Here is a 12,896-nt window from a genome sequence, read left to right as displayed (position 1 = left end):
CGGTGAGACCAAGGTCGAATCCCAAGGGACTGATACCTATATGTTATCTGAAACTAACTAGAACTAGAACTAGAATGAGATGAAATCTAAATCAAGTAAAAGGAAGGGAATAATTGTGAGTAAGTTAATTAAAAACTAATAAAAATAAAGGTGAGAACTACGGTGTCAAGGATCCACTTGTAGTAATTGGGAAGCTACCTTTCATAATTCAAGGACACAACTAGAATCAGAGTCCTATCCTATCCAGTTGGTAAGAAGAGATTTTTCAGATCTCTAAACTTCTCATGGATCTAATCATCAACAGATAAGATTGGTGAAGATTTGGAAGTGATCTCGTCACCTAACCATGCCCAGGAGACAATGGTAAACAACAACAATTTACGAATTTCATAGCCAACTATAAGAGAATTGTGAAGGTCAGGAAGGATTTCATCACCCTACCATGCCCATGGGACGATGGTGAACATCAGACCTTACTAATTTCACAATCTTAATACAAGAAAAGAAGACATATCAAGTTATCGCAGATCTATTGTAATTTGAGTCACAACAAACTATTAAAAACTAAGAATATACCTTCAGAAATAACTAGAATCCATAAGAGTTGAACAAAACATGAACTAAAACAAAGCAACCATCCTAATCACGCTACAAGCTTGACCTCTTAGCCCTAGCTAAGAGGTTTAGCTAACCACAGGTATGATTAAACTAAATCTCAAAAGAGAAGAAAAGAAGAAAAAAAAACAAAACAAACTCTCTCTCCTTTGCTTCACGTCCAAACCGAGCTTCTCTCCCCCTTTTCCACGTCCCAGCCTATTCTTTTTATAAGCATGAGTTCAGTCGTCAATTTTGGGGATCCTTACGTGCGTAAGACCTATTTACGCAGTAACATATTGAGTAACTTCGTGTCGGCAAGAAACTGTGAATGGGGAACATCTTTAACGTCCAATCTTTGTTGATTGGGTTGATTTTGGATGGCCGATCACATGAATGGTTTGGATCTTCATGCGGCTCCCTCAAGGTGGAGGACTGAAGACATCAGTGGAGTCAGTTACGCAGCAAAAGCTGGAGATCTGCCGTAACAGCATGTGAAGCAAAAACAAGATGCAACATTCTTGCGTTAAGCCCAGTTCTTGGGACGGTAGAGCAGATGATTGCAAGATCTGAGTCATTCAGACTCCTTGGTGGCGAACGTCCACCCCACAGGAACGCTTTTAACGGTTAAGATCAACGAACCGACCATGATCTTGATCTTGGAATGAAGGTGAAACTCCAATTTTATGGACGCGTGCTGGCTGCAGACGTTCTTGCGCCGATGCTTGGTGGGGCCCATTTACATTGTATTTTGAGAGATCCACTCCATCCACCGAATGCAAATCGAAAAACCAATAAGAAATAGCTAGTTTCAGATTGGATTCTGTGTGGCCCACAGAATATTATACTCCACCGTCCATCCTAAGTTTGATCGAGACTTTCCTGTGTGCGCGCGTATGGGTGCAGATGGTCAACATGGCTTCGACCTTCCCGAGCTCCTTTACAAGATGGATGGCTTGGATCTACCCTTTGGGCCATGATGGTGGCCCACCGGCTTCCGCGGTCCATTCGTTTGTGTAACAGAAGAGACGACAGTTGCCGTTTTTGAAGAGGCACGAGTCCAGGACGATTTGACCATCATGGAGTTGCCGTGCACACCTAGTGCATATGTGCATGGTGCACACCTAACTTAGGTGGGGTCCACGGTGATGTATATATGAAATCTTCTCCGTCCATCTTCTTCCCCTTCTAATTTAAAGGGTTGAGACCAAAATTGAAGTATATCCAGATCTTGGGTGGGTCCCAAATCATTAATTTATGGGATGATCAATCCATTGGGCTACTTCCCCAAGGATTCAACGGATGAATTTCCACGTGTACGGTTAATATATAGTCTTTAGGCCACGCATGGAGTTTCGAGCTGAACGGATGGTGGAAACCCTGTGATCTTGCATTCTGGACCAATTTCGGGCCCGTTTAACGTGAATGGTGTGATTTTCTCGGATCTCTGGCATGTAAATCCTTTGATCTCAGTCCCATGGAGTCCGTCCCTTGCCTTGGTAATTCTAGAGCGTCAATTCCATACATTTAGCATCTTTTTCAGTCCACGCTTATAAATCTACCTTGCAACATAAACATGATTAAAACAGGCCATTAAACAGTATCATGTTCGTAAATCCATGCAATAACTGAGGTCTGATATGTAATTTTTGACCCTCAACACAACCTCCAACCAACATCTTGCTAGTCCCGAGCAAAGTATTCAAAAAATAAGTTGAGATTTACAGGACAATTTCTATAATTAAACTCAAGTGATTTATGAAAAACAATCCAGATCCCAGAATTCTAAGATTCATGAATGTTGAGTCTTACTATCTGCTGCACTCAAGCGCATGGTAAACTTCATAATCAAGTTCAGAATATTAATCCATCAATTAAAAAAAATTCTAAACATTGAGTTCCATGGGTGTATAGTGTAGTCTTAGCTTATCATCATTAAGAGATTCAATCGTCGATTTCATGATAACATTGATGATCAACAAGAGAATTCATGATAACCAAAACTCAAACCAAAACTTGCCTTACAGATCATCTTTTCATTCTTCCAGCTTTTGATTTTTCCATTAAAAGTAATGCCAAGAAGGGGAATCAAATCCTCACATATAGGGAGCAAACCTATGATGAAGACCGTACACCAAACCTTTTTCATATATCATCTATAGGGAATCAAATCTACACCTATAGGGAGCAAACCTATGGTAAAGATTATTCGCCCAACCCTTTCCAAAGGTATCTGTTTTCTTTTTCTTTTTCTTTTTCTTCAACTGATCATGACGGGCAAATTTTCCAAGCTGGTTCCTTACATGCTTAGTGATTACCAAGTTAACCCTTCAATATCAAACTGAAACCTTAATGTGAAAGCAAGATGTGACATTTGAAATTATGACTCAATCAATGTTTACAACTTCTAATTCTGGATTAACAATTCAACTTGACTGTGAAATCTAACAGATACTGAATCCAAGAGTCATTCTAAGTGCCATAAATGGTTGTCAAAATCACTTCAAATTCACAACTAATTCCAGAAAAATTAAAAATTTTCACAATTTTTGTTCAAGACCAAGAAAACACTGATTAGGTTTCCTAATCTCCCACCTCCAACCTAAAATCTACATTGTCGTCAATGTAAAAGATATGAGCATGCAATGCACATGGGACAACGAAAGTAAATAAGAAGTGATGGGAAGATAGTACCTGGATAACGAATTGAGAGAGACTTTCCACAATGATCTCAACATGAAAGCAGGTCAGCAACAGAGTGAAAACAACTAAATCACACTATCCAAAAACAATGTAGGAAGCAAACTAACCAAATGGCATAAAACCGTCTATCCTAGAACAACATAAAGCAAACTACCCTAGTCCTATGAAAGTAGTAAATTCTAATCCTCAACTGTGAAAGCATGAAAAATCTACTCAATCATACATCTAGGTTCTTTTGTTGACCAGTATCTTGGTAAATTTCTCAGAAGGTTTTTCAACAAGATCATCCAAAAGCCCATTTTGCAGTAGGCTTGGATGTCCTAGAGCGTAAATGTCCAGATAAATTGAGGGACCTTAGCATAAAGTTTTCTTTTAATCATCTGAAGTGTCCAAAGTATATACGATTCACCTGTGGCAGATAAAATTTCAAAGTTAGTACACCATGATGAATCAGAGACTACAAGTAGATGAAATTCAAAAAAAAATATAGTAGGTGGTGTAATCTCAGCACACGCCGAAGTTTCACTCTTTAGTTTAATTTTCAGTTCCTCCTCCTTTAATGGTAAACATTCAGGATCTGGGGGAGGAGGTACTTCAGAATAAGGGTTTTCTCGGTCCATGGCAATTACTAAGGTATTGTCTTGTGAGGCATCCAGTATTTCTTGTATTATGGGATCGATTGAATCTACAAAGTGTGCTAAGCAATCATTAAAAGAGTCGAAACATTCAGTTGAAAGGAGTTCATTCATCCTATCGAGATCTGTGCTTATATGTCCAATAACTCTTTTATCTTCATCGAGAGTAGAAATGAGCATAATCTCTTATTTATTTTCAAGGTGAGATGAAATCACCACTGGGTATGTCTCTTCTTGACCTAAATGGACATATTCTAAATCAGAGGGTAAATGTTTTAGGTCAAGCTTCGGTGGCTTGAGGTTAGATGATAGAGGCATGACATCAAGTTGGGGCAATTCTTCAAATTGTGGCCTCCACTGGTTAAGTACCAGTGTAGTATCAAGCAAGGCACACCTCTCCCTAATCATATCATCATCCAAGTCATGGGAGGGTGTCAGGTACGTCTCTAGAGGGTCAGAGGATAAGGTCAAAGGCATTCTATCTTCCACGAAAGAATCAATCATGTTAATGTCGTGAAAATCATCATCATCCTCTGAGTTTCTACCATTATTGAAAAAGATGTTTGACTCCAATGTCATATTCCCGAAAGACATAGTCATGACACCATTCCTGCAATTGATAATTGCATTTAAAGTGGCAAGAAATGGGCGACCAAGAATGACGGGAATCTGAGTGCTCATATTATTGATGGGTTCGGTGTCAGGATGATAAAGTCTACAGGGTAGTAAAATCCATCGACCTGGACCAACACATCCTCAATTATCCCTCTTGGTACATGAACAAAGTGATCAGCAAGTTGTAGTATGGCAGGGGTGGGTTTTAATTCACCCAAACCTAACTGTTTGTATACCAAGTAGGGAATCAGATTGACGCTCGCTCCTAAGTCAAGAAGTGCGTGATCAATTCGATAATCCCCGATTACACATGATATGGTTAGGCTACTGGGATCTTTGAATTTTTTTGGTACATCTTGCTTCAGGATGGCACTTACTTTCTCCGTCAAGAAGATCTTCTTTTGAATACTCTGCCGTCATTTGGTCGTGCATAGGTCTTTCAGGAATTTGGCATATAAATGTATTTATTTTACGACATCAAGTAGAGGAATGTTGACTTTCACTTGTTTCAACACCTCTAGAATATCCTGAGAGTTAGAGAGAGGTTTTGGTGCACCAACCATTGGGGAAATGGAGCAACTGGCTTCTTTAGAAGTTTCGGTTCTAATTTTTGTGGGGCATCACTAGATCCATCATTGTTGTCCTCTTCTGATTCCTGATTCTTTTCGGGCCTAATTGGAAGGGTTTTATCAATAATCTTCCCACTTCTAAGAGTGGTGATGGATTTAGTGTGCTCCATTTGATTTGAAGAGCTTGGGTTGCAAACTTCCTATTGCAGCTTTGGATTGGGAAGAGGTTGAGCTGGGAGGCTCCCCTTATTCCCATTCATGTTTTCAGCCTTAAGTCCTTGTAGTATTTTGTTAAGGTCTTGCAAGACTTATAGCATACCCTGATTGAAATGATCTTACTTTTCAAAATATTTTAAAATCGGATCCTCTTGAGGTTTCTCTTGTTGTAGTTGTGAGGTTTGATTAAAGAAACCTTGAGAGGTAACAGTTTGTCCATTCCTCCAACTGAAATTTGGATGATTTTTCCAGCCAGGATTATACGAATTAGAGATAGGTCCATTGAAAGGTCTTTGATAGTTATTTACGGCATTGACTTGTTCATTCAATACTTCTCGAAAGGCAGGTATTGTAAGACAATTTTCAGTTGTGTGAATGTTGCAATTACAGATGCCGTAAATAATTTCATTAACCTTATCCTTCTTTCCTTCCATGGCGTCAAATTTTCTTATGAGATTAGTCACTTTATAATTGAGATCATCCTCTTCTTTCAAGAGATACAATCCACCTTTCTCCTTAGATTGAGTTGGCCTAGACGTGGTGTTCGAATTTGGGTAATGGTCCCATGAATGTGTTTTTTCAGCAAGGCTATCAAGGTAATCCCATACCTCATCGATATCTTTATTCATGAATTCTCCATTACACATTGTCTCGACCAATTGGCGCATGGAAGATGTCAGTCCATCATAGAAAAAATTTGTAATGCGCCACGTTTCAAAGCCGTGTTGTAGGCATGAACTGACAAGATCCTTGAACCTTTCCAAATATTGAAAGAATGTTTCATCCTCCTTTTGGGCAAAGTTCATGATTACTTTTCTAAGGGTAATCGTTTTATGATGTGGAAAAAATTTCTTTATGAATTCCCTTTGCATATCATTCCATGTGCCAATGGATCTAGGACGCAGTGAATGTAACCACGTCTTAGCCTTCTCCTTTAGGGAAAAGGGAAAGAGTTTCAGCCTGACTGTATCCTCAGATGCATTAGGAAAGTATAAAGTAGCAATGATCTCATCGAACTCTTTCAGATGTAAGTATGGACTTTCTAATTCTAACCCATGAAATTTAGGAAGGAGTTGGATAACCCCTGGCTTGATGTTCATATGTCCTGTATTTTTAGAAAAAATCATGCATGAGGGCGTACTCACCCCCGCCGGTTGTAAATAATCTCATAAAGTACAAGGTGGGGGTGCTTGATGCAGCTCATCCTCATCCTGAGTGTCCTTGTGGCCATTACTACAACTAACTCTGGGAATCTCGAGCGGTGTCTAGTCCTACGATGGACAGTCAGCCCCTCAACTGATCCTCCTTCAGTCAAGAGACGTCGAGTGTTATCATGAATTCACTTGGGCATGTAACTCTCACATCCCTCACTTCAGATTCTAAACCTAGACCTAAGAGGAAGAATAGAAAGGGCACTTTAGAAATAAAGAGGAAAGATAGAAAGAAGTTACCAATTTGAAGTCCTAAGTTAAGAACCTGCAAAACAAAATAAACCAAGTTCATTTCTAGGAAATAAGACCTAATCTAAAGAACATAGAAAGTAAAGAAATTAGGATGAAGTTACTAATTTAGAAGATCTATCAACAACCCTACAAAACAGGAAAGTTAGTTCTAAAAATCAAATACAAAGAAAAATCTAAAACTAAAGTTAGTAAAATCCTAATCTTAAACTAATTCTAAAACCAATTAATTTCAGAGAATCGTAGCCGTCAGTCCCCGGCAATGGCGCCAAAAACTTGTTCACTCCCCAAGTATAGAGTTGTGATGTAGTAATAAACTCGGTGAGACCGAGGTCGAATCCTAAGGGACTGATACCTGTACGTTATCTAAAACTAACTAAAACTAGAACTAGAATGAGATGAAATCTAAATCAGGTAAAAGGAAGGGAATAATTATGAGTAGGTTAATTAAAAACTAATAAAAAAAGGTGAGAACTAGGGTGCCAAGGATCCACTTGTAACAATTGGGAAGCTACCTTACATAATTCAAGGACACAACTAGAATCAGAGTCCTATCTTATCCAGTTGGTAATAAGAGATTTGTCAGATCTCTGAACTTCTCATGGATCTAATTATCAACAGATAAGATTGGTGAAGATTTGGAAGTGATCCCGTCAACTAACCATGCCAGGAGACGATGGCAAACAACAGCAATTTACCAATTTCATAGCCAACCATAAGAGAATTGTGAAGGTTGGGAAGGATTCCATCACCCTACCATGCCCATGGGATGATGGTGAACAACAGACCTTACCAATTTCACAATCTCATACAAAAAAAGAAGACATATCAAGTTATCACAGATCTATTGTGATTTGAGTCACAACAAACCATTAAAAACTAAGAATATACCTTCATAAATAACTAGAATCCATAAGAGTTGAACAAAACATGAACTAAAACAAAGCAATCATCATAATCACGCTACAAGCTTCACCTCTTAGCCCTAGCTAAGAGGTTTAGCTAACCATAGGTATGATTAAACTAAATCTCAAAAGAGAAGAAAAGAAGAAAAAAAAACAAAACAAAAATAGGAAAACAAAACAAACTCTCTCTCCTTTGCTTCACGTCCAAACCGAGCTTCTCTCCCCCTTTTCCACGTCCCAGCCTATTCTTTTTATAAGCATGAGTTCAGTTGCTAACTTTGGGGATCCTTACGTGCGTAAGACCTATTTACGCAGTAACATATTGAGTAACTTCGTGTCGGCAAGAAACTGTGAACGGGGAACATCTTTGACGTCCAATCTTTGTTGCTTGGGTTAATTTTGGATAGTGGATCACATGAATGGTTTGGATCTTCATGCTGCTCCCTCAAGGTGGAGGACTGAAGACGTCAGTGGAGTCGATTACGCAGCAAAAGCTGGAGATCTGCCGCAACAGCGTGCGAAGCAAAAACAAGACGTAACGTTCTTGCGTTAGGCCTAGTTCTTGGGACGGTAGAGCAGATGATTGCAAGATCTGAGTCATTCAGACTCCTTGGTGGCGGATGTCCACCCCACAGGAATGCTTTTAACAATTAAGATCAACGAACCGACCATGATCTTGATCTTGGAATGAAGGTGAAACTTCAATTTTTCCGGACGCATGTTGGCTACAAACGTTCTTGCGCCGATGCTTGGTGGGGCCCATTTACATTGTATTTTGAGAGATCCACTCCGTCCACCGAATGCAAATCAAAAAACCAGTAAGAAATAGCTAGTTTCAGATTGGATTCTATGTGGCCCACAGAATATTGTACTCCGCCATCCATCCTGAGTTTGATCGAGACTTTCCTGTGTGTGCGCATATGGGTGCAGATGGTCAACATGGCTTCGACCTTCCCGAGCTCCTTTACAAGATGGATGGCTTAGATCTACCCTTTGGGCCATGATGGTGGCCCACCGGCTTCCGCGGTCCGTTCGTTTGCGTAACAAAGGAGACGGCAGTTGCCGTTTTTGAAGAGGCACGAGTCCAGGACGGTTTGACCATCCTGGAGTTACCGTGCACACTAGGTGCATATGTGCATGGTGCACACCCAACTCAGGTGGGGTCCACGGTGATGTATATATGAAATCTTCTCCGTCCATCTTCTTCCCCTTCTAATTTAAAGGGTTGAGACCAAAATTGAAGTATATCCAGATCTTGGGTGGGTCCCAAATCATTAATTTATGGGATGATCTATCCATTGGGCTACTTCCCCAAGGATTCAACGGATGAATTTCCACGTGTACGGTTAATATATAGTCTTTAGGCCACGCATGGAGTTTCGAGCTGAACGGATGGTGGAAACCCTGTGATCTTGCATTTTGGACCAATTTCGGGCCCGTTTAACGTGAATGGTGTGATTTTCTCAGATCTCTGGCATGTAAATCCCTTGATCTCGGTCCCATGGAGTCCGTCCCTTGCATTGGTAATTTTAGAGCGTCAATTCCATATATTTAACATCTTTTTCAGTCCACACTTATAAATCTACCTTACAACATAAACATGATTAAAACAGGCCATTAAACAGTATCATGTTCGTAAATCCATGTAATAACTGAGGTTTAATATGCAATATTTGACCCTCAACATGTACGCACTCATAGACAACTAGAGAACATATGTACCTATGTATGCTTCACTTCCTAGATTGAGCCGGCCAATGTAAAAGAAGCACTTACTGACGAAAACTAGATTGTAGCTATGCAAGATGAACTTAATCAATTTGTAAGAAATGATGTATGACATTTGGTTCCTAGACTTGATGATAAACATATAATTAGAACTAAGTAGATCTTTAAAAATAAGTTGATGAATTAGGTAACATTATAAGAAACAAGGCTAGACTGGTTATATAAAGGTACACTCAAATAGAAGGCATCGATTATAATGAAACCTTTGTCCTAGTAGCTCATCTTGAATCTATCAGACTGTCACCCCTAAACTCAAAAACTGGGCTCATAGAATTCTCGATCGTCAAATCCGGTGCCGACAGCCTCCATAGTACCCTATTCTCGGATCCCAACGCCATACGCCAGATTCCGATCCTGGGATCCTATAAGGAGGATTTTCTAACGTACATTATCTTGTAAGAAGCATAACCACAAGTATACCCAAATCACAAAGACAACATTATTATCACATATCCACTAATATCCACCAATATCCACATATATTATAAATTGAAGCTCCAGAAGACAGCCGCACGCTCTAAGCTCAATGCTGCTGCGACCCAACACCACCTGCACGTATCTATCGTGCATTAGCTTAAAGAAAGCTTAAAGGGTGGTGCAAGTGTGTGCGACGCACGTGCCAAGTAAATAGATATCAGAGTAAATGGAAATACTGGCAATCCATAAATCATACAATATCAAAGTAATGCGGAAACATACTGGTAAGTCCATAAATATCATCAGCCTTATCCAGCCTATGCGATGCAAAAACATAATAAGCCAATATCATGTACTGAAGAAGCAATGTAGATCAACTATACAATGCGGAGACATAGTAAGCCAAATATCATATACTGAGAATTCAATGCAATATACAAATCCTGATGAGTCCACGAGTACTGTTAACCTCATTTAGGCCATATAAATGCAGAAACATAGCAACCCAAAATGTCATATGCCGCGGATGCAATGCAATATACGGCGCGAATGAAATGACCAAACTGGAATGTGAAGTCAGGATGATAGTACGTAGTATCGCAGTCTATGAGGTCTATCACAAGGGACTTCTATTCAAACTAGTCTCATACCTAAATTTGGATAGATAGACTTAATGTGGTAACTCCTAATCTCAGGTTAGTCGCGCGCCTCAACTAAAATCCTAGCTATTATGAAGGTACATATAACAATTAGTTGTGCACCACCAGCCCGAGTGGATAGTTTATAAATGAATGAATGAGTATGCAACTCCTACTCAATAAGTCCACATATCAGTACTGTACATCTCTAAGATCATCACCGAGGTCTATTACACTCTACGCCAGCTTGCCACTCCTATCCGAGCGCACAACTGGGTAAGTGGAAGAGACCTCACTATCCGCCTGCCAATATCGGGCCCGGCTCATCGATAGCGGACCCATTCCTTAAGCTGGACAAACTCAACCTAGATATTGCCCCCTCACTCAGGCGGGTAAGGTTACACCCCTTTCCAAAAATCATGACATAGTGGGAGACGCGGCCTACTAGTATACGGACCTCATGCGCTCATATATATCCACTCGGTTTAGACGTTGGGGCGTCTCCTGGCCACGAATATTAAGGGATTTTCACCCAGGGACATCTATGGCACCCGTATGCTAAAATAAAATATTTTTGGTATCTCATTTGGCCATCCACGAAATGCTTGTGGAGGCCACGGCTCTAATGTCTCTAAGGCGTATAGTAATCACAACACAATGTAAGATGCATGAGTCATACAATCTAGTCACGCATCAATCCTATGCATACCGTGCACTCATGTGAGACAACCTTTGCCTATCAGGGAGGCTCATAACAACTGCCCAATGGCATATGCAATAGTCAACCACATCTCATATCAAGCATGCAAATGATGCGTATGGGCATGGTTCATGATGTTATACTATCACATACTCACAATCGGTATTGATAATCGGCCTAGCAAAGGGCCTAAGGGAAGGTCACAATGTGGAAATTTAACTATCACTGCCCATCAATGTGGATATTTAACCAACATTGCTCCCAAAGAGTGGCCCACATAGAGCCAAACATATAGTGGGCCCATGGCCTCACACAAGGACCTAATATACATCACCATGGGCCTCACTTAAGGGCCTAATATATATCACTATTGGTCTCAGCACATGGGCCTTAAGTACATCACATCGGGCCTTACTCAAGGGCCATGTATACAGCACAATGGGCCTCGGCATATGTGCCATAAATACATCACATCGGGCCTCACTCAAGGGCCCCAAATGCATCATGTTGGGCCTCACCAAATAAGTCACAAATACATCACTTGGGCATCACAACAATGGGTCTCACATACATCAAGTGGGCCGCATCAATGGGCCACACCAATGGGCCTCATATACATTAAGTGGACTGCATCAATGGGCCACACCAATGGGCTTTATATACATCAAGTGGGCCACATCAATGGGCCGCACCAATGGCCCTCATAAACATCAAGTGGACCGCATCAACGAGCCGCACCAATGGGCCTCATATACATTAAGTGGGCCGCATCACATGGGCTTTATGTAAGATGGACGGCGTTGATGAAACACATTTATCATGGTGGGGTCCCACCGTCCAAGTGGATAGTGAGGATAAAATGCATATTTTGGTGGGCCCACCGTCCCATTTAAACGATGGAGCTGAAACACATACATCAACGGGCCCCACACGTCCAGATGGACGGATGGTGTATATAAGACACATATATCATGTGTGGGGTCCACACATCCTAAACGAAAAGGACGAACAGTTTGGATTTCACGTCAAACCCACAAAACTTGCTACGTCAGTACAGCAGCTGTATAGGTAATGTAAGGTACACCAGCCAATCAACATCCACCGTCCATGGATTGGACGGTGTGGATATAACACACCAATTCAAGGTGGGCCCCACACACTACCATTATGGGGTCCACGTCCAATGAATGGCAATTTGTACAAGACACATACATCACAGCAACCCATAGAGCTTGCTGATGTCAATTAGCTATATAGCTAGTGCGTGGTAGCCCAGCTAATCCGTTTCCACGGTAGGTGGGTCCCACGTGGGGCCTACCATAACGTTGATTTTCCATCCAATCTGTTTATAAGCTCATAAAGACCTGAATAAAGAGGAAAAACAAATTTCATATCGATCCAAAACTTCTGTGACCCAAAAAGGGGTTTTAATGGTAGACGTTCAATCCCTTGCTACTTTTGGTGGTGTGGGCTACCTGAGTTCTGTGTAGGCTGATTTTTGGGAACACCCCATTTTTAAAGGGGACCCATCAAATACATAGTGCAGATATTGAACATACATCATGATGGGGCCTGTGGTGGGGCCCACCATCCCTCTCTTCAAACAAGCAGCAAGGACGCTGCTTGCTACAACGCCAAGAGGACGTTAGCAGCAAC

The 12,896-nt window shown here is 40.8% G+C and overlaps 1 non-coding gene across 1 annotated transcript; it reads left to right on the top strand.

The window, feature by feature from the left end:
- The first annotated feature begins 6,049 nt into the window (after nt 1–6,049).
- Nucleotides 6,050–6,156, top strand: LOC131241736 (small nucleolar RNA R71). The gene has a single exon (XR_009169297.1). It is a non-coding gene; the product is annotated as a small nucleolar RNA R71 (small nucleolar RNA).
- The last annotated feature ends 6,740 nt before the right edge of the window (nt 6,157–12,896 follow it).

Source organism: Magnolia sinica, chromosome 3 (genome assembly GCF_029962835.1).
Source record: "Magnolia sinica isolate HGM2019 chromosome 3, MsV1, whole genome shotgun sequence".
In the NCBI taxonomy this organism is placed as follows: domain Eukaryota; kingdom Viridiplantae; phylum Streptophyta; class Magnoliopsida; order Magnoliales; family Magnoliaceae; genus Magnolia; species Magnolia sinica.
This window is presented reverse-complemented; position numbering and strand designations above follow the sequence as displayed.